At 43.5% G+C, this 27,787-nt stretch overlaps 1 pseudogene; it reads left to right on the plus strand.

The window, feature by feature from the left end:
• The first annotated feature begins 2,241 nt into the window (after window positions 1-2,241).
• The window catches only part of LOC112072559 (homeodomain-interacting protein kinase 1-like), a 43,433-nt pseudogene continuing 17,887 nt past the window's right edge, over window positions 2,242-27,787 (plus strand).

A 27,787-nucleotide genomic window follows, 5' to 3' on the forward strand; every position in this document is an offset into this window, starting at 1 on the left:
AGGACCATGTATGTTACATTGATATGTCTGACGCAGGGAAGGAGTGGGAAGGCTGGGCGTTCGGACCTCATCTGTAATAGACTACGGCAGTATAGCGTATGGTTCGGCAGCCCGGACCTCATCTATAATAGACTATGGCAGTATAGCGTATGGTTCGGCAGCCCGGACCTCATCTGTAATAGACTACGGCAGTATAGCGTATGGTTCGGCAGCCCGGACCTCATCTGTAATAGACTATGGCAGTGTAGCGTATGGTTCGGCAGCCCGGACCTCATTGGAAAGGCTAGATGTCATACAGGGGCAAGGACTCAGAATATGTAGTGGGGTGTTTCAGACCTCCCCAGTGGCTGCACTACAGGTGGAGATGGGGGATATGCCATTGCAGATTCGGAGACAGCAGCTGGCAATTAATTATTGGGTCAACCTACAGGGTGCCTCTTCCTACGAAAGGGATTTTACAGGCATGCTGGGAACATGAGCGAAGACAGAACATTACACTGTATGGAAGGGAGTTTAGTCCAATGGTAGCTATTCCTGTCAATCCAGCATGGCTACTCCCGCCTCCAGTAGTTGATCTAGAAGTATTGGAGAGACTACAGAAAGATAGGGAGGGTGTTGATCCATCTGATTGGAGAGACTACAGAAAGATAGGGAGGGTGTTGATCCATCTGATTGGTTTTAATAGACGTCTGGATACTGTGTATCAGAATTTTGTGGCCATATACACAGATGGTTCAAACGATCAAAGGACAGGACGTACTCGGTCAGCATTTGTAGTGCAGGAATATCGGGTGGAAGTCTGGAAACGTATTCCAGATCATCTGGCTGTGTATAGGGCGGAGCTGATGGTTGTACTGTTGGCCTTGCAGTGGGTGGAGGAAGTCAAGCCAGACAGAGTAGCTATTTGCTCTGATTCATGTGCAGTGTTAATGAGTCTCCAGTCCTTTAGCTCACGTAGCAGACGAGACCTGCTTTATGAGGTGCTACAAACCCATGGCAGGATTAAACAGATAAGATTGACTTGGGTCCCAACCCATGTGGGGGTGGAGGGGAAGGAGGCAGTTGATGTACTGGCTAAACAAGCACTTAGTAGTGGGGATGTACAGTGATGGTGCAGAGATGGCAGGAGCAGGTTAAAAGCCTGATATGGACAGTGATGGTGCAGAGATGGCAGGAGCAGGTTAAAAGCCTGATATGGACAGTGATGGTGTAGAGATGGCAGGAGCAGGTTAAAAGCCTGATATGTACAGTTGATGGTTGTAGAGATGTCAGGAGCAGGTTAAAAGCCTGATATGGACATGACGGTGAGAATGTGCAGGAGCAGGTTAAAAGCCTGATATGGACAGTGATGTGTTAGAGATGGCAGGAGCAGGTTAAAAGCCTGATATGGGACAGTGATGGTGACAGATGGCAGGAGCAGGTAAAAGCCTGATATGGACAGTGATTGGTAGAGAGCAGGAGCAGGTTAAAAGCCTGATATGGACAGTGATGGTAAGATGGCAGGCTAAAAGCCTGATATGGACAGTGATGGTGTAGAGATGGCAGGCTTAAAAGCCTGATATGGACAGTGATGGTGAGAGATGGCAGGCAGGTTAAAAGCCTGATATGGACAGTGATGTGTAGAGATGGCAGGCTTAAAGCCTGAATATGGACAGTGATGGTGAGAGATGGCAGGAGTAAAAGCCTGATATGACAGTGATGGTGCAAGAGATGACAGAGCAGGTAAAAGCCTTGATATGGACAGTGATGGTGCAGAGATGGCAGGAGCAGGTAAAAGCCTGATATGGACAGTGATGGTGCAGAGATGACAGGAGCCGTGGAATAGTGATACTAAGGGCAGACATTTATTTCAAGTACAGAGGAAAGTCTGGGAAGGGAGGACGGCAGGAAGGGATAGGAGAGAGGAGGCTATTTTTACAAGATTAAGGATGGGACACAGCCAGTTGATTAAGACCTTAAATGTGATGGGAAAGTATCCAACAGGAAAGTGTGATTATTGCCAGGAAACAGAGCTTGTATTGCTACAGTGTGGGCAGTATCAGAGGGAAAGAGAGAGGCTGAGATCTAGTATGAGGGAGAAGGGGATACAGGAAATTATTTTAAAGAGTATATTGAGTAGAACGTCATTAGATATAGTCTGAAATATTTTATATTTTTTGAGAGCAACGGGGCGGTCTCTGGTAGGTGGAGGTAATGCACCATAACGTTGGATGCCAACCGCCGATAAACCCCACCGCAGAAGAAGAATCCGTGACACGGAAGTACTTAGTATTTCTGGCTTGCTTCACAGCGGTCTTATGATCGTGTTTTAGCTTATAAAAGAAGTGTTTTTAATTTTACAGAAATACGTTTTATTATGTAACTACTTTTTATTTAATTTTATTACAACCGAGTCGACTGTTTCCGACCGAAACCCCTCGCGAATTGTGTGTGTCTGCGTATCTACTTCTCTGTCGTTGGAAAACAATGAAATGAAGGCCTAGCGTTACTAGTTAATCGGCAAAATAGCGAACGTCAGCTAACTACATCAGATAATCTGCTAGCCTGTGTGGGATTTCAGTTGATGACTGTATTAATCATCGACATTACACTGTGAAATCAAATCAGGTATGTAGATGGTTTATGTCTCAAACACGATGTTTTCGGTTGGGTTACATCCGAGTGGGATATTGACGTTTCTAACTACGTTTGCTAGCTAGGCTTGCACTGGGATAAGTAGCTAAAGTTAGCCAGCTAGCTACTGTAGTTGTCTATGTCTTCAGTAATGACAATCTCGGCTAGCTCTGTTTTACTTTCCTGCATTTGATCGATTGTATTGTTTGAGAAATGGGTATCAAATACAATAAAACGTCATATTGAATAGATCAGGGGTTTCCAAATGGTTTTGCTTCGTGACCCACCAATTGAGGTGTCTTTTGAGTTGCGACCCACCATAAGGGTCGAGTGGTACAAAAACAAGCAGATCAAGCAATACATCAACAATATTATCTTGGCAGCAGATTGAAACTGTAGCAGATTAAAAGTTCATCTCATGCAAATCCAGATATCCTGCCATGGAACTGAAAGAAAAACGTTACCGTTTTTAAGCTAATATCATACAATTTACGCGTTTTGACATGGCCGATGCTGTGTWRTWATGCTCAAACATCAAAATCAATYYGGCCCTGATTGTCTAGCTTGTATTTTGTGGATTGTAAATGATGAAAGATTATAGGCTATTGTGAAATGTACAAGTCCTTTTTACATAAAATGTATTCGGTTTTAGATGTTTAAGTTTACACRGAAAGCATTTTMTGATACCGAAAAATTATTATATATACACAAAAATATYAATGCAACACTTTCAAAGATTTTACTGAGTTACAGTTCATATAAGGAAATATGTCAATTGAAATATATTAATTTGCCACTAATCTATGGATTTCACTTCTTTATTTATAAACCTTTATTTAACTAGGCAAGTCAGTTAAGAACAAATTCTTATTTTCAATGACGGCTTAGGAACAGTGGGTTAACAGCCTTGTTCAGGGGCAGAATGACAGATTTGTACCTTGTCAGCTGGGGGATTCGAACATGCAACCTTTCGGTTACTAGCCCAATGCTCTAACCACTAGACTACCCTGCCGCCCCTGATTTGGAGGGCATAGGCCCACCCACTGGGGAGCCAGGCACAGCCAATCAGAATGACTTTTTCCCCACAAAAGTGRTTTATTACAAACAAAAATACTCCTCAGAACCTCAGAATCCTGCAGGCAAAGAAGCAGGATGTGGAGGTCCTGGGCTCGCGTGGCTGCATGTGGTCTGCAAATTCTCTAAAATAAAGTTGGAGACTGCTTATGGTAGAGAAAGGAGCATTACATTTTCTGGCAACAGGTCTGGTGGACATTCCTGCACTCAGCATGCCAATTGTCTCAAGTTGAGGGAGCGCACATCTGTGGCGTTGTGTTGTAACAAAACTGCACATTTTAAAGTGGCCTTTTATTGTCCCCAGCACAAGGTGCACCTGTGTAATGATCATGCTGTTGAATCCGCTTCTTGATATGATACAACTGTCAGGGTGATGGATTATTTTTAGCAAAGGAGAAATGTACACTAACAGGAATGGAAACACATTTGTGTCCAAAATTTGAGAGAAATAAGCTTTTTGTGCGTATGGAACATTTATTGAATTTCGTATTTTAGCTCATGAGACATGTTGTGTTTATATTTTTGTTCTCTCTGTGTGTGTGTATATATATATATATATATATTATTTTGTCAATGTCATCCTGTGACCCACCGTTTGGGAACCGCTGCAATAGATTACGCCTGGAGGTGAAATGTGGATGTTCACCAAGGAGTGTCACAACAGTTTATATCTAGCTAGGCCTTTGTCTCAGGAGAGTCCACTGTCTTGGCTTTAACATTGCAATGGTCAACCTAGATGGAAAACAGTTTAGATGGAGAAGCTCCTTCTCTTTTTATTGTATCATAAATGGCTAGTATAACATGTATAATGTTGATAAGTGCAGTTGTCTTGAGCACACTAGCTAGATAGCTGTTTTGGAACAACGTTGTCAACAACTTGACAGTCAGACACTAGATAAGGGCTGTGGTCTGTTTTTTTTTCCTTCTCCGGTCCATTCCTTACAATCTAAAAGAGAGAACTGATCCCAGATCAGCACTCCTACTCTGAAATGCTTTGTGTATACGGGCCCAGGCCCCAGATCTCTCCTGTCCATTCATTACAATCTAAAAGAACTGATCCCAGATCAGCACTCCTACTCTGAAATGCTTTGTGTATACGGGCCCAGGCCCCAGATCTCTCCTGTCCATTCATTACAATCTAAAAGAGAGAACTGATCCCAGATCAGCACTCCTACTCTGAAATGCTTTGTGTATACGGGCCCAGATCTCTGGTGTCCATGTGATCTTTATCAAAAAGAGAACGCATCCTAGTTCACTATTCCTGTTCTGGGATGCTTCATGAACAAAGGCTCAGGAGTCAGTCTTTGGCTGATAGGAGAAGAATTTAGCAGACAGATAAAATGGACATATCACATATTCACAGTGTGTATTTCTTGCTAAATGAGCATTCTGTAACATGCAATGTTTTTTTGCTAAGACCTGTCATCAAGGCGTGATGACATGGTAAATACTGTACAATATATGTCCCTCGTTGATAGGATCTCTTCTTTTCTCTCCTTCCCTCTCCCCTCCTCTCCTTAGGTATGTCGTCCCAGCTCCAGGTGTTCTCGGCTCCCTCCAGCTCCTCCAGCGCATTTTGCCGCGTCAAGAAGATGAAGGTGGAGAACTGTGTTTGGGACACGTCCTCTGACTGCCCATACGGTTCCGTGGGGGGCCAGCAGGGAGTAGGGGGTTACTCCTTCACCCCTGCACTAGGTGTGGCGGTGCCCCCCTTCGTCCCCTCTGCGTRAGTGTTCCCTCCCGCCCCAGGCTCCCGTGGCCAGGTGGTGGTCAGGCCAGCAGACAGCACGGGTAACCTCCCCCGGGGCTCTAGTCGCCGCCTCAACGACCAGTACACACACTCCTCGCACACAAACTCTGAGACGGCCAGCATGGGGAACGGGATAAGACGACAGGGCCAGAAGAGGAAGAATGACGACGTCGTCAAAGGGAGCGGGAGTGGCTGTGGGAGTGTTCAGATCTTGGAGGAGCTCTCTGCCCCTCCTCCCGTCTTCTCCACTCGTACGGGGGGAGGAGGAGGGGGTACGGGCCAGTCCATCCCCCACTCGGCCCCCACCACCAAGAGCTCCAGCTCCAGCGGAGAGGGGGACTACCAGCTGGTGCAGCATGAGATTCTGTGTTCAGTCTCCTGTAGTTATGAGGTGCTGGAGTTCCTGGGGAGGGGGACCTTCGGTCAGGTGGCCAAGTGTTGGAAGAGGGGAACCAATGAGATCGTGGCCATCAAGATCCTCAAGAACCACCCCTCGTACGCACGACAGGGCCAGATCGAGGTGAGTCTTTTTTGATCTGGATTGGATTAATTCATGTTTATCGCCCTTCAAGACGTGGTACTACTTTGTTAGTCTGTTACGGTTGGTTGATTTAATTGGTGATGTGTATTAGCCTGGATTCCAGACTAATGTGATCCGTTTCACCCTCATGGTTTTGTGACGTGAGAGCATATCAGATCGGATACCTGGCTAGACGTTTATTGACTTTCAAGAGGAAATGTTCCATAGACCTTAGAGCGACTGCCCCTAAAGAAAAAGCAACAAATCCCCTTGAAAACAGCCTATGTCGCATCGATATGAATCAGACTAATTTAGTCTAGTGTCAAAAATTTACCAGAAAGTGTAAATTGGAGAATTTTGGTCTTTAAAGTCAGTCTTGTCTAAAACAGAGTTTGGAACCTGAGTGCTTCACAACTAGTAAATGGTTATGTCTAGAAACTAGGTATCACTGAGGATTTTCTACGCTGGACAACTTGCTATATCGGTTGATAAGTCATTGATAATAATCAGCCCAATTTTTTTGTGTGTCATTACATTATTATATAAGGAGGATCATAGCTATATTCAATATAACACTCACGTTGATGTTTAAGCCTTTCTCATGGTTGGCGTCTTGACGGATTTGTCCAAATTCGTGTGACATAAAACATTTACTTTTCTGTCCTTGCATTTAATTAGTCAGTTAAATTAGCCGTAGATCCAGGATTCTTACAAGGTTCAATCTGTCAGACATTTGTTTGTTGTTGTATAGAGATTTCAGTAATGCGGTGTAACTASGTAACATTTAGTGTCTCCTTATGTTAACGGGGTGAAAACTGTTTTCATGGGCACATAAATCCAAAATAATGTCTGCATTACGGAATCGAATGTCTCTAACCGACTCACCGAACCATGATACTTAAGACCTAAATCCATACTGTCATTAGGGCGGCGCACAATTGGCCCAGCGTAGTCCGCATTTGGCCGTCATTGTAAAATAATAATTTCCTAGTTAAATTAAATATAATATTTCTAATTATGCTATTAGACTTGCTGGATGCGCATTTGGTGTCGAGCTGTTTAATTACTCTTTGATATTTTCACACATCATCTGATCCAGGAAGGAATTTTCTGACTGACAGTCAAGGGAAGAACATCTGTTGTGATGCAACAGCCCAAGTGCTGGAAAAAAAGGTGTTTACGAGGAATGTCCAGAACATTTTGGTGTCTCATTTGTTATTCCGGTGAAAACAGTTAAGCCTTGATCCACGTTGGATCTAATATCCCTAACGAATTGATGTTGTCAAATCCCTACAAACTTATTCAGAATGCTGCAGAGACCGCCTGGTGTTCAACTTTCACAAGTTCTCCCAGAGCAGGGGCCCCTAACGATCACGGATAACAAAAAGAAAGCCAGTCACGTCGCGGACACCAACGCCGCCCTATCGGACAAGCTGAACATCTTTTTCAGTGACGATTTTGAGCGGCCAAGGAAAATCCCCTGGAAGACAGCGAGGGATACTTACTTACGGTCTCCACGGAGGACGTGTGTAAGTCATTCAAACAAGTTAACCCTCGCAAGGCTGCCGACCGAGACTGCAGCCAAAGCCACGTCCTCAGAGTATGTGCAAACCAGCTGGCTGTTGTGTTTTCTGACATTTTCAAGTCTCTCTCTAGCTCAGGACGCCATCCAAGATGTCTGCTATCATCCCCGTGCCCAGGAAAGGGAAAGTAACTGAACTGAATGACCACTGACCAGTAGCACTCACTTCCTTCATCATGAAGTGATTCAAAGTCCACATAACCACCTCCCTCCCCGACACACTCGACCCTTTCCAATTTGGCTGCCGGCCCTTGACAGATCCACGGATGACGCAATCGCCATTGCACTGCACACTGCCTTCACCCACCTGGGCAAAAGGAAATGCATATGTGAGGGTGCTCTTCCATCGACTACAGCTCAGCCTTCAATACCATAGTGCCCTATAAGCTCACCACAAAACTAACGTMCCTGGGAGTGACCTCCTCCCTATGCAGCTGGGTCCTGGACATCCTGACGAGACGCCCCCAAGTGGTGGAGATAGGCCACATTACCTCCTCCACACTGATCCTCAACTCAGGGGGGGGGGCCCCACAAGGGTGCGTCCTCAGTCCCTTCCTGTACTCCCTGTATACCCACGACTGCGTGGCCTCACACAGTTACAACTCCATTAAGTTCGCTTACGAGACGACAGTAGTAGGCCTGATTACCAACAACAACGAAACTGTCTACAGGGAGGAGGTAGGCACTCTGACGGTGTGGTGCCAGGTAAACAACCTCTCCCTCAATGTCAGAAAAACAAAGGAGCTGATTGTGGACTTCAGGACAAACCAGGCTGGGCATGCCCCCATTCTCATCAACGGGGTTGCTGTGGAGACGGCCAAAAACTTAAGTTCCTCTGCGTACACATCTCTGAATGAGCTGAACTGGTCAAACCCCATGGACACCGTGGTGAAGGCACGACAGCGACTCTTCAACTTAGGATACTGAAGAAATTCGTCATGTCCCTGAGGCCCCTCAGTGTTCTAAAGGAGCACCATCGAGATCATGCTGTCGGGGTGCAACACCGCCTGGTACGGCACCGCAAGGTGCTACAGAGGGTGGTACTCTCACTGCCTGGCCTCCAAGGACACAAGAAGATCATCAGGGACCCGAGCCATGACCCGTTCTCCCCACTTCCATCATTCAGACATGGGCAGTATAGCAGCATCATGGCAAAAACTGTCAGACTTAATTTTTTTATTTAACCTTTATTTAACTAGGCCGGTCACTTAAGAACATATTATTATTTACAATTACGGCCTAGGAACACTGGGTTAACTGCCCAGGGGCAGAATGACAGATTTTTACCTTGTCAGCTCGGGGATTCGATCTAGCAGCCCAGCTCGGGGATTCGATCTACAATTACTGGCCCAACGCTCTAACCACTAGGCTACATGCTGGCCGATAGTTTTTTACCCCCAGACCATCAGGCTGCTGAATAGCCACCACAGCAAGAGGAACTGCCCCTCCTTACTTTCAGGCTATGCTCAAACCCCTCACCACACCCTGAGCCCTCCTTCCTGCCACCTCTGGTCTCTTGGCCCTCCCATCTTTAAGGGAGGACAAGTCCCGCTCAGCCCAGTCCAAGCTTTTCCCCTTTACTAGCAAGGACTTTGCTGATAGCTTCTTTATTGAGGGGAAGTGTACTTACTATGACTGACTGTGATATGTGGTTCTCCTACCTAGCTATCTTAAGAGGAATTCACTAAACTGTAAGTCGCTRTGGATAAGAGAATATTCTAAAAGGGTGTTTCACTACTCTGTTGTGTTTTAAAACAACGTTGTCGTTCTCATAATATCTAATTCTGTCTTCAACTTGGCTTTCTATACAAATCCTTTTACAAAAGGAACTTTTTTGGGTCGTTTTCTCATTCTAAAAACTGCGATGGGAGATTAATGCTACTGCTATTGGTGGATTTATTATGTGTTCCTGTGTCGGTCTCATAGGCTAAAGAAAAAKGGCCAATTTATTTAGTCAGGCAAGTCCATTATTCTGTTATTTTTGAWTRGAATAACAGGTTGAATATCAATGCSTTTGCTTGGCCTAAATAAAATGTGTTGTTTTTTTAAGTGGTTCTATGTTAAGCCCTATATGTTGTCTATTATAATAGATTATATTTATTATAAGATTTGCAAATCTGGAGCTGGTTAACAATCCACTTAACAGTGCAGCYTTAAGAGCCCAACAAACAAGAGTTGGGTCTCAGCCTTTATAGGGAAAATACAATCTGTGTGTGTGTGAGATCATAATGGGAACATAACAAGTGATAACTGCTGCTCAAGCTCGCCTCTGTTCTCTTCATATCTCCACACAGCTGTGTCCTTGAAAGATACGAAAAGAACAGGATGGACCAAAAACACGTGGTCACTCTGAGGCGCTTTTGTCTTTGGCCGCGTGACCAAGTTACTCAGAAACAAGAGAGGAAAACACTGGCTTCTTTCTTACATGAGAGAAACAGTGGAAATGTACAGGTTTAAAGCTTATACAGCACATGTGTYTAACAGAGTTTGTAGTTTTGCCACCATAATGTACAATTATATAAATTATGCAATTGTATAACATTGAGGTACTTAAAAAATTACAGTTTAATTGCTTGAAAAAGTCATTGAAATGGACTTGCCGATGTCTGTACGAACCCTCCTTAAAGGATGTACACAGTCTACAAAACATTAGGAACACCTTAATTCTGAGTTGCACCCCTTTTGCCATCAGAACAGCCTCAATTCGTCGGGCATGGGACTCTACAAGGTGTCGAAAGCATTCCATAGGGATACTGGCCCATGTTGACTCCAATGTTTCCCACAGTTGGCTGGATGTCCTTTGGGTGGTGGACTAATCTTGATACACACAGGAGACTGTTGAGCGTGAAAAACCTAGCAGTGTTGCAGTTCTTGACAGTTCTTGCTCAAACTGCTGCGCCCGGCACCTACTACCATACCCCGTTCAAAGGCACTTAAATATTTTGTCTTGCCCATTCTACCTCTGAATGGAACACACATAATCCATGGCCCAATTGTCTCAAGGCTCAAAAATCCTTCTTTAACCTGTGTCCTCCCCTTCATCTACACTGATTTGAAGTGAATTTAACAAGTGACATCAATAAGGAATCATCACTTTCACCCCGGTCAGTCTGTGCATGGAAAGGTGTTCCTAATGTTTTATATACTCTGTGTATATATCCCTAGGCCTTTGTCGTTGTATGGGTGGAATTATGGGACAAATGAAGGTTGGGTTTGGATTAAAATTGTTAACAAAATCATGCCCCCTTTTGCCAAGCTCCGTGTGCAAATTGCCCCCTTTGCCTGCTTCCTTTCATTGAATGGAAGCTCCATTCTTCCATCGCCCCCCCCCCAACACGTTCAACGGAAGGCAGATCGTGACCATGCCTCCACAGCCAAAGTTATATGGTTTGCGTGCCCTGCCGAAGGATCCTGGGTATGRGGAATAGGTGGTTGGCGTTCGTCTGCACCAGTAACACTAGCTTTGTGTGCAACTTCCGGTGGTGGTGAGTATAACCAGAGATAATGACCTCCCTGGTATGACTTAGTTAACCAGCAATAACGTTATTGAACGTTGTTATGTAGGTAGCTATCTTTTTAGATAAAACGGGGCAGGCTAGCTGACATTTTAGCTAACGTAAACCTAACTAGCTAGCCAGCTACCTCATTACAATTTAGTTAGGTTGTGTGCTCATAACGGTTTGTGTATTGTCTAGATACTGCTGGTTTTGTAACGTTATTTGATAATGCTAGCGATTTGCAAGCTATTTACAGGTTAGGTAGCTAGCTAGCTAACGTTAGCCTGCAAGTCCGATTTGCAAGTTAGTTCGTAGCTCATACAAGTGTAATGTCTAAGGCAAAACTAAATAATGGATGCAACTCTGGTAGTAGCAACCTCACCTCGGAGGTTGACTAATACAGTGAATTTTGAGCATCAAACCGCAAAGTCGTCACCCACCTGACTCTAATCCCATCTGGAGGTACAGTCAGTCTATACCTGTAAAGCATGCAATTAGGGTTACCACAGCCACATTGTCAAAATTCGCTATAATGTAACAAATCATGAAGGGAAAAAAAGAAGTGCTTTTTCGGTCTTGATTTAAGGTTAGACATAAGGTTAGCATTGTGATTAGGTTTAAAATCACATTTTAAGAATGTTTAGAAATGGGTGGGGTTTGTGGCTGTGGTAACTAGTGACGATTTAGAAATGGCTTTACCGAGGTRACTGCCCTGATGACAGACGGCTAGGTAAAATCCCCAGCCCAGCAGATACAAGCAGTAGTCATTTTGGTTGTAAAGTACATTATCAAAAAGCTTTGTCCTTTTCTAACAAAATGCAATTTAACCACTTGTCTATTGTATCACCCTGTCACAGGCCCTCCGTGTCAACACCACCTCATAAGATGAGGAAGTACATTGTATATGAGGATCGCCTGCTGCAGTTGTTGGAGAGAGGTCCAGTTTGCAGCCCAACATGCTGCAGTTGTTGGAGAGAGGTCCAGTTTGCAGCCCAACATGCTGCAGGGAGAAGACCAGCAAGGGGACCTGCTGCATTACGCAGACATACCCTTGCTGTAGATGTGTGGACTCGAGTCACATGGGCGGCAGGGTAGCCTAGTGGTTAGAGCGTTGGACTAGTAACCGAAAGGTTGCAAGTTCAAATCCCCGAGCTGGCAAGGTACAAATCTCTCGTTCTGCCCCTGAACAGGCAGTTAACCCACTGTTCCTAGGCCGTCATTGTAAATAAGAATTTGTTCTTAACTGACTTGCCTTTAAAATAAAAAAATAATTTTAAAAATGACTTGGACTCGAGTCACAAATTTGATGACTTAAAACTCGACTTTATAGAAAATATAATGACTTGACTTGAAATGACTTGATGACTTGAAATTATCTGACCAGGTTTTGTAATGTTTTACCAAAAGTCTACGTGGTTACTCCAAGCCACCGGAGACAGTAGCCGCAGCATTGCACATTCAGCCCTCTGATTGGACCAGCAGACTGTCAATCAACACATTTCGGATGAGCTAGCCTAGTGAGAATGTTTTTTGGGGTCACCAGTGTGAAACTGAATGGGATTTATTTTATATGCTGTACATATTTTAATAGGCTATTAGCCTACCATTTGTATTTTGTATTTATACCTTTACATATTCGATCTGGTAACTAACATAGACACTACGGCATTGCACCAAATTCTTGTTTAAAAAAACATCTTTGTGCTTCAGAACCAAAAAAGTTCCGCGTCTTGAATGTTGACCGATGACAATTCCTCAACATTGGCGCACATAATCGACATTAGTGACCAGAAAGCGCTTGTTTTAATTTCCTCCGGTTTTGTCTGGCATAAACAAGTAGCCTACCTACGTAAATATTATGCATATACACAGTGTATCAATCTACTACGGAGGCATTTTCCCCTCCAGAACAATACTATTAGGATTCCTGGTTTATTTCATTGATCGTTTATACAGTGGGGAGAACAAGTATTTGATACACTGCCGATTTTGCAGGTTTTCCTACTTACAAAGCATGTTAGAGGTCTGTAATTTTTTATCATAGGTACACTTCAACTGTGAGAGACGGAATCAAAAATCCAGAAAATCACATTGTATGATTTTTAAGTAATTAATTTGCATTTTATTGCATTACATAAGTATTTGATCACCTACCAACCAGTAAGAATTCCAGCTCTCACAGACCTGTTAGTTTTTCTTTAAGAAGCCCTCCTGTTCTCCACTCATTACCTGTATTAACTGCTCCTGTTTGAATTCGTTACCTGTATAAAAGACACCTGTCCACACACTCAATCAGACTCCAACCTCTCCACAATGGCCAAGACCAGAGAGCTGTGTAAGGACATCAGGGATAAAATTGTAGACCTGCACAAGGCTGGGATGGGCTACATGACAATAGGCAAGCAGCTTGGTGAGAAGGCAACAACTGTTGGCGCAATTATTAGAAAATGGAAGAAGTTCAAGATGACGGTCAATCACCCTCGGTCTGGGGCTCCATGCAAGATCTCACCTCGTGGGGCATCCAATGATCATGAGGAAGGTGAGGGATCAGCACAGAACTACACGGCAGGACCTGGTCAATGACCTGAAGAGAGCTGGGACCACAGTCTCAAAGGAAACCATTAGTAACACACTACGCCGTCATGGATTAAAGTCCTGCAGCGCACGCAAGGTCCCCCTGCTCAAGCCAGCACATGTCCAGGCCCGTCTGAAGTTTGCCAATGACCATCTGGATGATCCAGTGGAGGAATGGGAGAAGGTCATGTGGTCTGATGAGACAAAAACAGAGCTTTTTGGTCTAAACTCCACTCGCCGTGTTTGGAGGAAGAAGAAGGATGAGTACAACCCCAAGAACYCCATCCCAACCGTGAAGCATGGCGGTGGAAACATCATTCTTTGGGGATGCTTTTCTGCAAAGGGGACAGGACGACTGCACCGTATTGAGGGGAGGATGGATGGGGCCATGTATCGCGAGACTTGCCAACAACCTGCCTCCTCTCAGTAAGAGCATTGAAGATGGGTCGTGGCTGGGCTTCCAGCATGACAACGACCAGAAACACACAGCCAGGGCAACTTAAGGAGTGGCTCCGTAGAAGCAAGCTCAAGGTCCTGGAGTGGGCCTAGCAGTCTCCAGACCTGAACCCAATAGAAAATCTTTGGAGGGAGCTGAAAGTCCGTATGCCCAGCGACAGCCCCGAAACCTGAAGGATTGGAGAAGGTCTGTATGAGAGAGGCCAAAATCCCTGCTGCAGTGTGTGCAAACTTGGTCAAGACACTCAGGAAACGTATATCTCTGTAATGCAAACGAAAGTTTCTGTACCAAATATTAAGTTTCTGCTTTTCTGGAGTACAAATACTTATGTCATGCAATAAAATGCAAAATTAATTACTTAAAAATCATACAATGTGATTTTCTGGATTTTTGTTTAGATTCCGTCTCTCACAGTGAAAGTGTAACTAATAATAAATAATACAACCTCCTACAGCTTTTGTAAGTAGGAAAACCTGCAAAATTGGCAGGTATCAAATACTTGTTTCCCCACTGTATGTAAAGTTATAGCTTCTGTTCTCCTCCTCGCCCCTACCTGGGCTCGAACCGTGACCCTCTGCACACATCGACATCAGTATCGAGCATCGTTACCCATCGCTCCACAAAGCCGCGGCCTTTGCAGGCATGGGGAACACAACTACTTCAAGGTCTCGAGTGACGAGTGACATCACCGATTGAAAAGCTATTAGCGCGCACCTCGCTAACTAGCTAGCCATTTCACACCGGTACTATACTTGAGATGGGCCTAGTTGATGGATTATATAAGATGTTCATACCCTTGATTTATTCCACATGTTGTGTACAGCTTGAATAAAAAATGCATAAAGTAATATTTTCTCACACACTACACACAATACCCCATAGATAAAGTGATTTTTGTTGGCCGCGACCAGTATCTTTGATATGCCATCCTCTTTGCCTGCTCACCAGGCGGTTTCAGTGGGAAACATAATTTAGTCAGGTTTAGTCTGACCTGTTCAAACTCAACAGAGGATATTTTGTCAGATAGCACGATCCTAACTTCCATGTCAAAGAACAGCGACTGTGTCACAGATGGATTCTATGGAGACTTGCAGGAGACGTCCGGGCGGTTGATGTCTTGGAATTAAAAGAAACCTGTCACTCTGCAATTAAACTTTAGTTGACATCTTACTTGCATTGTTTTTTTTAATTATGAATGTATCATAGAGAGAAACCTGATCCAAGTAGGTTACCGTGGAGGGAGGAACCCTGTGTTATTCTGACGACAGGATCAGTCATAGGGAGGGAGAAACCCTGTGTATTCTTGTACCAGGATCAGTACAAAGTAATAGGGCGGAGAGAGAAACCCTGTGTATTCTGTACCAGGATCAGTACTACAGTGCCAATAGGGGAAGGGAGAACACCTGTGTATTCTGTACCAGGTCAGGTATTTCAGTCACCAATCGGGGAGGGAGAATACCCTGTGTTCTGGACGAAGTCAGGGATCAGTCATATGGGGAGGGAGAAACCTGTTTATTCTGGACAGGACCCAGGATACGTTCAATTGGGGGAAGGGAAAACCCTGTGTATTCTGACCGGATCAGTCAATATGGGAGGAGAAACCACTGTGTATTCTGGACCAGGATAGTGCAGCAATATGGGGAGGGAGAAACCCTGTGATCTGGAGTCAGTCGTCCAAGGGGAGGAACCTTTTTTTTAACTTTTTTTCTTTGGGAAAAACAGGCGGTATCAGTCCATATGGGAGAGGGAGAAACCCTGTGTATTCTGTACCAGATCAGGTTACAGTCCAATAGGGGAGGGAGAACCCTGTGTATTCGAACAGATCAGCAATGGAGAGAACCCCTGTGATCGGACGATCAGTACACAATATGGGGAGGGAGAAACCCTGTGTACTCCACTCAGTCTATGGAGAGACCCGTATCTAGGTAAGTTCAGTCATTATAGAGACGGATTTTGCCGTCACATATGGGGAGGGAGAAAACCCTGGTGTATTCGCACCAGGATGCAGTCAATATGGGGCGGGGAACTCCTGTGTATCTGAACAAGGACTCAGGTAGTCCAATATGGGGAGGGAGAAACCCTGTGTATTCTGGACCAGGATCAGTCAATATGGGGAGGGAGAAACCCTGTGTATTCTGGACCAGGATCAGGGAACTACTGTTGTACACTATCTGTATCGGCTGGGAAAGACAGATGAAAGATGAACATTGTTACACTTCTTCTATGGTATTACGTAAAGGGTTGTTAATTCTACATGGACCTGTTACTACATTTGAATGTTATTTATAAAAAAAATATTTAAAAAAAACTTTCGTTTAGAATATCTACATGAATTTAGCAATTGCATTCTTCTCGTATTATTCTGGAGGCTACTGACCCAAAGCTTCCTCCGGCATCTTACCATACATCTGCCTGTAGTTATTGAACTCACCCTGCAGGAGGTTTGTTAGTAGTGATTGAGTGGAGAGGAAACAGCTGGGGGCAAGGTTCTGACAGATGGGTGTGTCTTGGTGGTGGCAAGGACACACCCACATCAAACCACACCCCCAAGCCACCTCACGTTTGGCTTCTGTCATGGCCGCCAGCATTTCTTGAAGAGCAAGCCTAAAAACGAGGCTAAATCAGCGGATGCAGTTCCCCTTTAAACCCCTCCTGTCATTACCATATGCAAGCACTAGACCAGGGCGTAGTCCCAATGTATCTCTCCTTCCTCCCTAAGTTTGCAGTTGTTAACTTTTCCTTCACTGATTTGAAAGGAAATAACTGGTATAAAAAAAAATATGGTGTAATGTCCCACTAACCCATGCCTCCACCAATCCAATGCTTTTTAGGTTTTGTGTGAAGTAGTGACTTGAGTGCACACTTCAGGAGAAATGATATGTTATTGGGACGCACGTACTACTATAATAGAGAGGGACTGACTGTTTAGTATGTTGAGATACTCGATCGATTTAATTTATAGATTTCTATTCAAGAGGAAATTCTAGCAAAACTTGAGCTTGACTATTACTAAAATGTACAGCACTAGGATACGTGACGTAGAGTTTCAAGGTTATGTCCTTCTGTCTGTTCCCAGGTGGGCATCCTGAACCGTCTGAGTGAGGAGAACGCAGACGAGTTTAACTTTGTGCGTTCCTACGAGTGTTTCCAACACAAAGGTCACACCTGCCTGGTGTTTGAGATGCTGGAGCAGAACCTGTATGACTTCCTGAAGCACAGCAAGTTCAGCCCCCTGCCACTACAACACATCAGACCCATACTGCAACAGGTGACAATACAATACAACTTTATTGATACAGAGACAATGTGACAATGACCTGGTGCTTATTCTGAATGAGTCATTTGTTACATATTTAACCTGTTACCTGACTATTACCTCACCATACATTGTACTCAAATAACTCTCCAAAACAATACAATTTGCATGTTACTTTACTTGATCTGTGTGTCAGCCTTAATGTGTGTTTGTGTCTTTAAATTGTCATTAAAGTCTTAGTAAAATGTTCCTTGAAAAGAGTAACCCTTTAGTGTCCATAGCTGGCACACAGCTGTTTAACCCTTTAGTGTCCATAGCTGGCACACAGCTGTTTAACCCTTCAGTGTTACATCTATTTCCCCACCAGGTGGCGACGGCGCTGATGAAGCTGAAGTCTCTGGGTCTGATCCATGCTGACCTGAAGCCAGAGAACATCATGCTGGTGGATCCTCTCAGACAGCCCTACAGGGTCAAGGTCATCGACTTCGGCTCAGCCTCACACGTCTCCAAGGCTGTCTGCTCAACGTACCTGCAGTCACGATACTACAGGTAGATTCACCTGTTTTTACACCGCATATTGGGGTTTTCTTTACAGGTGTGTGAGTGATACAGCATGTTTGCATCAGTGAGTAATAGCTGGTACAGGTATATCTAACATGATGACTGGTACAGGTATATCTAACATGATGACTGGTACAGGTGTATCTAACATGATGACTGGTACAGGTATATCTAACATGATGAATGGTACAGGTGGTATCTAACATGATGACTGGTACAGAGGTGTATCTAACATGATGAATGGTACAGGTGTATATAACATGATGACTTGGTACAGGTGTATCCTAACATGATGACTGGTATACGGTTATATCTAACATGATGAACTGGTTACACGGTAATCTAACATGATGACTGGTACAGGTATATCCTAAATAGATACTGGTACAGGTTTATCTTAACATGAGTGACTCGGTACATGGTATATCTACCATGATGACTGGTAACAGGTGTATCTAACATGATGACTGGTACAGCGGTATTATTCTAACAGATGACTGGGTAACCTGGTATATCTAAACCTGCATGATCTGGGTACAGGTATATCTATCCATGATGAACTGGGTACAGGTTGTATCTACATGATGAACTGGTACAGGTATATATCTAACATGGATGAAACTGGTCCAGGTTATACCTAACATGATGACTGTACAGGTATAATCTAACATGATGACGGTATCAGGTGTATCTACATGATGGATGGTACACGGGGTGTATCTTAATCACTGCATGATGAATGGTACAAGGTACATCTAACATGATGACTGGTACAGGTGTATCTAACATGATGACTGGTACAGGATATAATCTAACATGATGACGGTACAAGGTATATTATACATGATGACTGGTAACAGGGTATAGTGTCTAACAATGCAATGATGGTACAGACGTATACCTCATCAACATGATGACTGGTCAACGGTATAATCTAACCATGAAATGACTGGTACCGGTGTTCTTAACATGATGACTGGTAGCAGGTATATCTAACATGATGACTGGTAACAGGTATATCTAACATGATGACCTGGTACAGGTTAATCTAACATGCATGGAATTGGGTACAGGTATATCTAAACATGATGACCTGGTACAGGTATATCCTGTACTTACAGTGATATGAGCTGGCACAGGGTGTATCTACCTCATGATGTACGGTTATTTCACTGAGGACTGACAGTAATTTAACATGAATGACTGGTACAGGAGTATCTACACATGATGCTGGCTAAGTATATTAATGTGACTGGTACAGGTGTATCTAACATGAATGACGGTAACAGGTGTTTCTTAACATGATGAACTGGGTAGCAGGTGATACTCTAACACTTGAATGACGGTAACAGGTGTATATCTAACATATGACTTGGTACAGGTGATAGTTAAATGATGAACTGGTACAGAGTATACTAACATGAATGAAACTGGAGCAGGTGTATCTAACAGATGACTTGGTACCAGGTGTATCTAACTATGCTAACAGTGTACATGAGCACTGGACGTGTACAGCTGACTGGTAACAGGTGTATCTATACATGATGACTGGTTACGATATATGCTAACAGAATGACTGGTAACAAGTGTAGTATATGCTGGCAGGTACACTGATGACGGTACAAGTTATCTCAACATGATACTGGTACAGGATTATTTATGAATGGATGACGGTAACGGTGTATCTAACATGATGACTGGTCAAGGTATATTCTAACGGAGATGACTGGTACAGGTATATCTTAACATGAATGACTTGATACATATCTATCTAACATGATTGACTGGTTAACAGGTATATTCTAACATGATGACTGGTACAGGTGGGTATCTAACATAGTGAACTGGTACAGGCGTAATTAACATGATGACTGGTACAGGTTATATCTAACATGGATTGACTGGTAACAGGAATATTAAATGACTGGTACAGGTCAATGCATTGACTTGGTACAGGTGTAGTACTAACATGATGACTGGCTACAGGTATATCTCACATGTGAAATGGTAACAGGTGAATAATCTAACATGAATGACTGGACAGGTATATATCTCAACATGATGACTGGTACAGGTATATCTCTAATGATGACATGGTACAGGGTAATATCTAACATGAATGATCTGTACAAGGTATATCTAAGCAAAGTGTGATACTGGTCACATTGGGGTATGCTATAATGATATGCTGTACATGTAGGTATATCTAACAATGATGAATGTCCCATGGTTATTATACTCTAACATTGTAATTGACTGGTTCCCAATGTATAACTTAATAGACATGATGATGGCGGTAATTAAGGTAAGTATCTTAACATGATGCGCCTGGTACAGGTATAAATCTGATACATCGATGACTGGTAACATGGTATATCTAGTAGCGATGATGACTGGTACAGGTAATCTAACACAGTGATGGACTTGTCTACAGGGGTAATATTCTTCAGCATGTGACTTGGTAACATCAGAGGTATCCATCTCTAACATGATGACTGGGTACAATGGTATATGCTAACTCATGTTTGACCTGGTACACCGGTATATTTTAAACATGATGACTGGTACAGGTATAATTACATGATGACTGGTACACGGTATATCTAACACGTGATGACTGGGGTACAGGGTGTTATTCTAACACAGGATGACTGGTACAGGTATATCTAATGATGACTGGTACAGGTGTATCTACATTGAGACTGGTTTCCAAGGTGAGTCATCAGAATCATGACTCGGACTAGGGTACAGGTACATATCTATTCGAAGCATCGATGAGCTGGTACAACTGAGGACACGCGAAGATGGGGCGTAGTAGTCACTGAACAGAAGAACATGACTGGTAAACAGGGAGATGTATTCGTAACAGAGGTGGGAAATGAGTGAGTAAGGGTCACGATCAGAAAGACGGTAGTACAAGATCTACACCATGAAGATGGGTAAGTAATGGGATACTACCCTGTGTTAGATACCCTTCTAAAATCATGATCGACCTGGTTACAGGTCCGAGTGTATCTAACATGAGAACCTTGAGACTGGTAACAATGGTATACGTCCCTAAATCGATGAGTGACTGGTCCAGCGTGTTAGCGTCCTAAAAACATGATGACGCAGAGTACACAATGGTGTACATTTCTTATCACATGATGACCTGTAACAGGTATAATCCTAACATTGATTGACTGGGTACGTGGCATATATCTACAGTGATGACCCTCGGTAACTCGGATTTGGGTTTAATTCATTAACTCTAAACATGATGACTGGTAACAAAGAGTGTGTGTAATCTAAACAATGAGTGACTGGTACAGGTATATTCATCTAACATGAATGAGAGTGGGTTACTAGGTATTGTATACGAGCTCATTGAATGTTAAAGTGGTACATGGGGGGTAGTCTCCATCTATGCAATGACTTCTTGTCCAGAGGTAGCAGGTGTATCTACATGAAGATGATGACTGTTGGTAAGCATGGTTATAAGTAAATGCTTTTAACACATAAAAATTGTGACTCTTGGGGTACGACTGGTAATAAATACTCCTTTCATACGTTATGGCATATTGGTACAGGTAATATTTATACTGAATTGGACGTGGTTTATCCTAGGTATCGATCTAACATGATGACTGGTAAGCAGGGTGTATCTAACAGTGATGACATGGTACAGGTGTATCTAGCAACATGTATGTACTGGTACATACTGGTAATCTTTACACTCTATGCACAGGATTAGAGGTACAAGGTATGAGATGCTCTAAACATGATGTATGGTAACACGCGCTACTATTAAACAGAAGCTAAGACGAGGGTAGCAAAAGGCATCCATTCACTCTAACAATGACTGACTGGTAACCAGGTGCTGCAATGCATAGAACAATGAGTAGACGAGAGAGTAGACAGGTGTATCTAGACATAGAATGATGGTAACAGGTATATCTTACATGATGACTTGGTACAGGTTGTACTAACATGAGATGGGACTAGGTAACAAAGGTGTAATCTAACATTGGAACCTAGAGGGTACCCAGGTGGTATCTTTGAGACACAAAACACATGATGACTGGTACAAGGGTATATTTAACATGATGCACGTGGACAGGCGGAACAAGGAGAGAAGGTGTAATCTAACATGAGGACCTGGGCCGTACAGGGTACTATTGCAAGACAGGAGAGTGCGTACTACAGGTACGGAAGAAGGAGGTGAGTATTAGTCTCTCAACATGACGACTTGGTAAGGATGCTAGTCTAAGCCATGAATGACGTGAGGGAACAGGGCTATAAAAGATTGTGATACGTGATCCCGATAGATGAACGGGAGAAAAACATCGGAAACTCCGAGGGCCTAATAAGTGTAATGAACATTGTACGTGAATATAGATACGTGTGGCTACAGGTGTAATCTACATGATGACTGGTAACAGGTATACTCTACATGAGTCGAACTGGGTACACGGATTACTTATCTTCAACAGTAACCAATTTCTTCTAACATTGAGAGACATGGTAACAGGTTGTATTCTACTACGATTGATATGAGCTAAGGTTACAGGTGTATCTAACATGAATGCACTAGCGTACATCGTGGTATATCTAACTCATTGATTGAGATGGTGTAGACATGCTAATGTTGTTATCCCCTTTTCTTCCATCCTTGTCTAGACACTATTGTAGTGCAAACGAAGAGTGCAGAGTACGCAAAAAGGAGTATGAAGACGGAAGAAGAGCTAGGAACTATAGACTGCTCCGGTAACAGGTAATCTTCCTATGCACATGTCATAGAAGGATGGTAAACAGAGGTTCGGGCTTACCTATCATCTTGTAATACATATGAATTGACTTTCGCGGTTATTCTCCAATGGGGTTAATATTGCACTCTCTAGAATCAGAATGACTGGCGTACAAATCAACAAAGGTGTATTCTAACATGATTGACTACCGGTAGCGCAGTCAGGTCGTTAATCACTTCTAACATGATTGCACGCGTTTCGGGTAGTCAGCCTTGTCGGGGGTACTCACGTTTCTGTCTATCAATGAGCTTGACTGGTACAGGTGTATCTAAACATGATGACTTTGGTTCACATGGGTTATCAACATGAATGATTGGCTACTCACGGTTTTAATCCTGAACATTGACTAGCCCACTGGTACCAAGGTTTATCTCAAACCTCTTACAATGATGACTTTGCGTTACGTATTATCTAGACATGATGCAACTGGAGTCACAAAAGGCGGAGCAAGGGTGTATCTTAGAACGAGTGACCGAATGACAATGGTGACAGGCGTGTGAGGAGGTCCTAATCAGGAGGACCCTCGGTTGAAACAGGGGCTTAGTCCAAGAAATCCGTAGACACTGAGTGAGCTGGGTACAAGGTGTACTAACATGATGAACTGTACAGGTGTATCTAACATGATGATGTCAGGTACTAAACATGGAGTAGGTAATGGTTGAGTGAGCGTGGACGTAACATGATGACGGTCATGAATCGAACTGGCTACAGGTACTATCTAACATGATGAAACTTGGGACAAGGGTATAGAAATGCATAGGCAGTGTATTAATGACGCGAAGTGTATTAACATGATGACTGGTACAGGTGTATCTAACATGATGTGACTGGTACGGTGTAATCTAAACATGTCAAAATGACCTCGCTAACAGGTTCGTATCAACATGATGACTGGTACAGGTTATATAACATGATGACTGGTACAGGTTATATTAACATGAATGAGAGATGGTTAACATGATTGGTTATCTAAACATGAGACTGGTACAAAGCTATAGTTACTAAAACATGAATGACCACTGGGATAACAGGTAGGTATAGTATTACATTGATCTGACTGGTAAGAGATGTATATAACATGATGACGTCGGAGGTTTTTTTATTGTCACAGGTATACTCATAACATGATGACTGGTACAGGTGATAATCTATACATGATGACTGGTACAGGTGTATCAGACATTACAAGTAAGTAATCCATCCACAGGTGGAGAATCTGAGACTTCGGAGAAAAACACGCGGTTATTTCACAACAGTAGAACACTTTCCCAATGTACTGCTTACTACTAAGTGTGCGAGCATGTTATCACGTGTGTTGGTTTGACGTGTTATTGTTCTCTCAGGGCTCCAGAGATCATCCTGGTCTGCCGTTCTGTGAGGCTATAGATATGTGGTCTCTAGGCTGCGTCATAGCCGAGCTGTTCCTGGGTGGCCCCTGTACCGGGGCCCTCGAGTACGACCAGGTAGGAACCACCACACACACACACAGAGACACAGCAAACACATATATTTTATTAAAATGCTTTTAAATGGAGTTGTACATGTCCCCTCCCTCTCCTCTCCACTGAATCCGGTACACTCTCTCAGACCAGGGTCTGCCTGCAGAGATACCTGCTGAGTGCCCGGCACCAAGACCAGCCGCTTCTTCAAGAGAGGACCTGACTCCAGCTACCCCGTCTGAGAGAATCAAGTATGGACCTTTTTCCAGTACACGACACACTGACGTCACGCACGGATGCGCACCATCATTCCCTTCTTGGTCAAATAGCTCTTACACATCCCCGGAGGTGTGTTTTGGGTTATTGTCCTGTTGAAAAAAACAAAATGATAGTCCCACTAAGCCGCAGACCAGATGGGATGGCGTATTGCTGTGGTAGCCATGCTGGTTAAGTGTGCTTGAATTCTAAATAAATCACTGACAGTGTCACCAGCAAAGCACCATCACACCTCCTCCTCCATGCTCTCACGGTGGGAACCACACTATGCAGAGATCATCCGTTCACCTAATCTGCGTATCACAAAGACACAGCTGTGGAAACCTAAATCTCAATTTGGACTCATCAGACCAAAGGACAGATTTCCACCGTCTAATGTCCATTGCTCGTGTGTCTTGGCCCAAGCAAGTCTCTACTCTACTTTTGTGGTCCTTTAGTAGTGGTTTCTTTGTAGCAAATCGACCATGAAGACCTGATTCACACTGTCTCCTCTGAACAGTTGATGTTGAGATGTGTCTGTTACTTGAACTCTGTGAAGCATTATTTGGGCGCAATTTCTGAGGGCTGGTAAACCTAATGAACTTATCCTCTGCAGCAGAGGTAACTCTGGGTCTTCCTTTCCTGTGGTGGTCCTCATGTGAGCCAGTTCATCATAGCGCTTGATTGTTTTTGCGAAGAAACTTTCAAAGTTCTTGAAATGTTCCATATGACTGACCTTCCATGTCTTAAAGTAATGATGGACTGTCGTTTTCTCTTTGCTTATTTGAGCTGTTCTTGCCATAATATGGACTTGGTCTTTTACCAAATAGGACTATCTTCTGTATACCACCACTACCTTGTCACACACACAACTGATTGGCTCAAACGCATTAGAAGGAATGAAATTCCACAAATTAACTTTTAAACAAGGCACAACTGTTTATTAAAATACATTCCAGGTGACTACTGGTTGAGAAGAATGCCAAGAGTGTGCAACGCTGTCATCAAGGCAAAGAGTGCTACTTTGCAAGAATCTCAAATTAAAAAATAAAAAAAAAAATATATCCTCCTCTGCGATGATCAAGGTATACAGTACACACTGACTCCATCTATCCTCTTCTGGATGGTCAAGGTATTACAGCTACACCTGACTCCATCTATCCTCTCTGGATGGTCAAGGTATTACAGTACACACCTGACTCCCATCTATCCTCTCTGGATGATCAAGGTATTACAGTACCCCTGACTCCATCTATCCTCTCTGGGATAGGTCAAGAGGTAATTACAGTACCACCTGACTCCATCTATCCTCTCTGGATGATCAAGGTATTTACAGTACACCTGACTCCATCTATCCCTCTGGATGATCAAGGTATTACAGTACAACCTATCAAGGTATTACCAGTACACCTGACTCCATCTATCCTCTCTGGATGAATCAAGGTATTACAGTACACCTGACTCACATCTATCATCTCTGGATGATCAAAGTATTACAGGTACACCTGACTCCATCTATCCTCTCTGGATGATCAAGGTCATACAGTACACCTGACTCCATTCTATTCCTCTCTGGATGATCAAGCTATTTCAGTACACCTGACCTCCATCTATCCTCTCTGGATGATCAAGGTATTACAGTACACCTGACTCCATCTATCCTCTTCTGGATGATCAAGGTATTACAGTACAACCTGACTCCATCTATCCTCTCGTGGATGATCAAGGTGTTACAGTACACCTGACTCATCTAATCCTCCTGCTGGATGATCAAGGTATTACGACACCTGACTCCTTATCTATCCTCTCGGATGATCAAAGGTATTACAGTACACCTGACTCCATCTATCAGTAGTATCTATAGTACACTTCTTGGCTCTGCTTGTAACAATCTGATTTAGTCAGGATATACCTACTCTGAGTCCAAATGACACACTTATGTCCTCTCGGAGCCCTGGTCAATCAGTAGTGTACTTCTAGTAGCCCTGGTCAAACAGTAGCGTGTATCTACAGAGCCCTGGTCAACAGTAGTGTACTACCAGAGCCCTGGTCAACAGTAGTGCACTACAGAGCCTGGTCAACAGTAGTGTACTTCAGAGCCCTGGTCAACAGTAGTGTACTTCAGAGCCCTGGTCAACAGTAGTGACTACAGAGCCCTGGTCAACAGTAGTGTACTACAAGAGCCCTGGTCAACAGCAGTAGTGCACTACAGAGCCCCGTCAACAGTAGTGCACTTCAGAGCCCTGGTCAACAGTAGTGCACTACAGACGCCTGGTCAACAGTAGTGCACTACAGAGCCCTGGTCAACAGTAGTGCACTACAGAGCCCTGGTCAACAGTAGTGTATCTACAGAGCCCTGGTCAACCAGTAGTGCACTACAGAGCCCTGGTCAACAGTAGTGCCACTACAGAGCCCTGGTCAACAGTAGTGACACACTACAGAGCCCTGGTCAACAGTAGTGACTCCAGAGCCCTGGTCAACATGTAGTGCACTTACAGAGCCCTGGTCAACAGTAGTGCACTACAGAGCCCTGGTCAACAGTAGTGCACTACAGAGCCCTGGTCAACAGTAGTGCACTACATTGGGAATAGGTTACCATTTTGAACGTTCACCTAGCTGTTCCTGCCAGAATCAGCACATGGATCTCAACACACTGCTGTGAACAGGGCTTTTAGTGGGGTTCATGGGCAGATAGAAACGTACGTTTTTCCTAGGCACTTCATTATTATTTTAATTAATTAATTAATTATAATTAATTATTTATTAAGTATTTTGGTGATAACAACAAGTGTAACATTCCTGATGTGTCTGTTCAATAGGCCCCTTCGGACCACGAGGCTGAGATGGGCATCAAGTCGAAGGAGGCCCGTAAATACATCTTCAACTGTCTGGACGACATGATGCAGGTCGGTTCGCTATATGACGTCATCTAGTATGTCACATTTATGTTTATAAACCCTCTTTTCACATCCGCCATTTTGTTTTACTTAACCTTTATTTAACCAGGTTAGTCTCGTTGAGATAAAAAAATATATATATATATATATTTTTCGCGAGAAACTTAAGGGGTATTACTAGAAAGCAGGTCCGAGGAGTTGGTGAGGTAACTTTGGTCAACTGACTTTCAACTCGGGATAACCGATATCACGAAAGTGGCTCAGCTTTTAGCTAGGTTAGTTTCCATTGGCAACGTATCCTTCAGAACTAACCTGCTACGGGGCAGGCGATCTCACGGCTAACTCCACTTACCCTGAATGAAGTGTCTGAGCTGCGAGTTGAGGACCACATTCCATCCCTGGCGTAAAGATTGTGTCGTCATCCCCTTCAAGAAAGATGACCGATTTTTACATATTTAATTAATCAAATGTTTTTTGTAAAAGAAAATGGTGTACATTTTTTTTGTAATTATATTAAAATACCAT

The sequence above is a fragment of the Salvelinus sp. IW2-2015 genome, unplaced genomic scaffold (genome assembly GCF_002910315.2).
Source record: "Salvelinus sp. IW2-2015 unplaced genomic scaffold, ASM291031v2 Un_scaffold1961, whole genome shotgun sequence".
Classification (NCBI taxonomy): Eukaryota; Metazoa; Chordata; class Actinopteri; order Salmoniformes; family Salmonidae; genus Salvelinus; species Salvelinus sp. IW2-2015.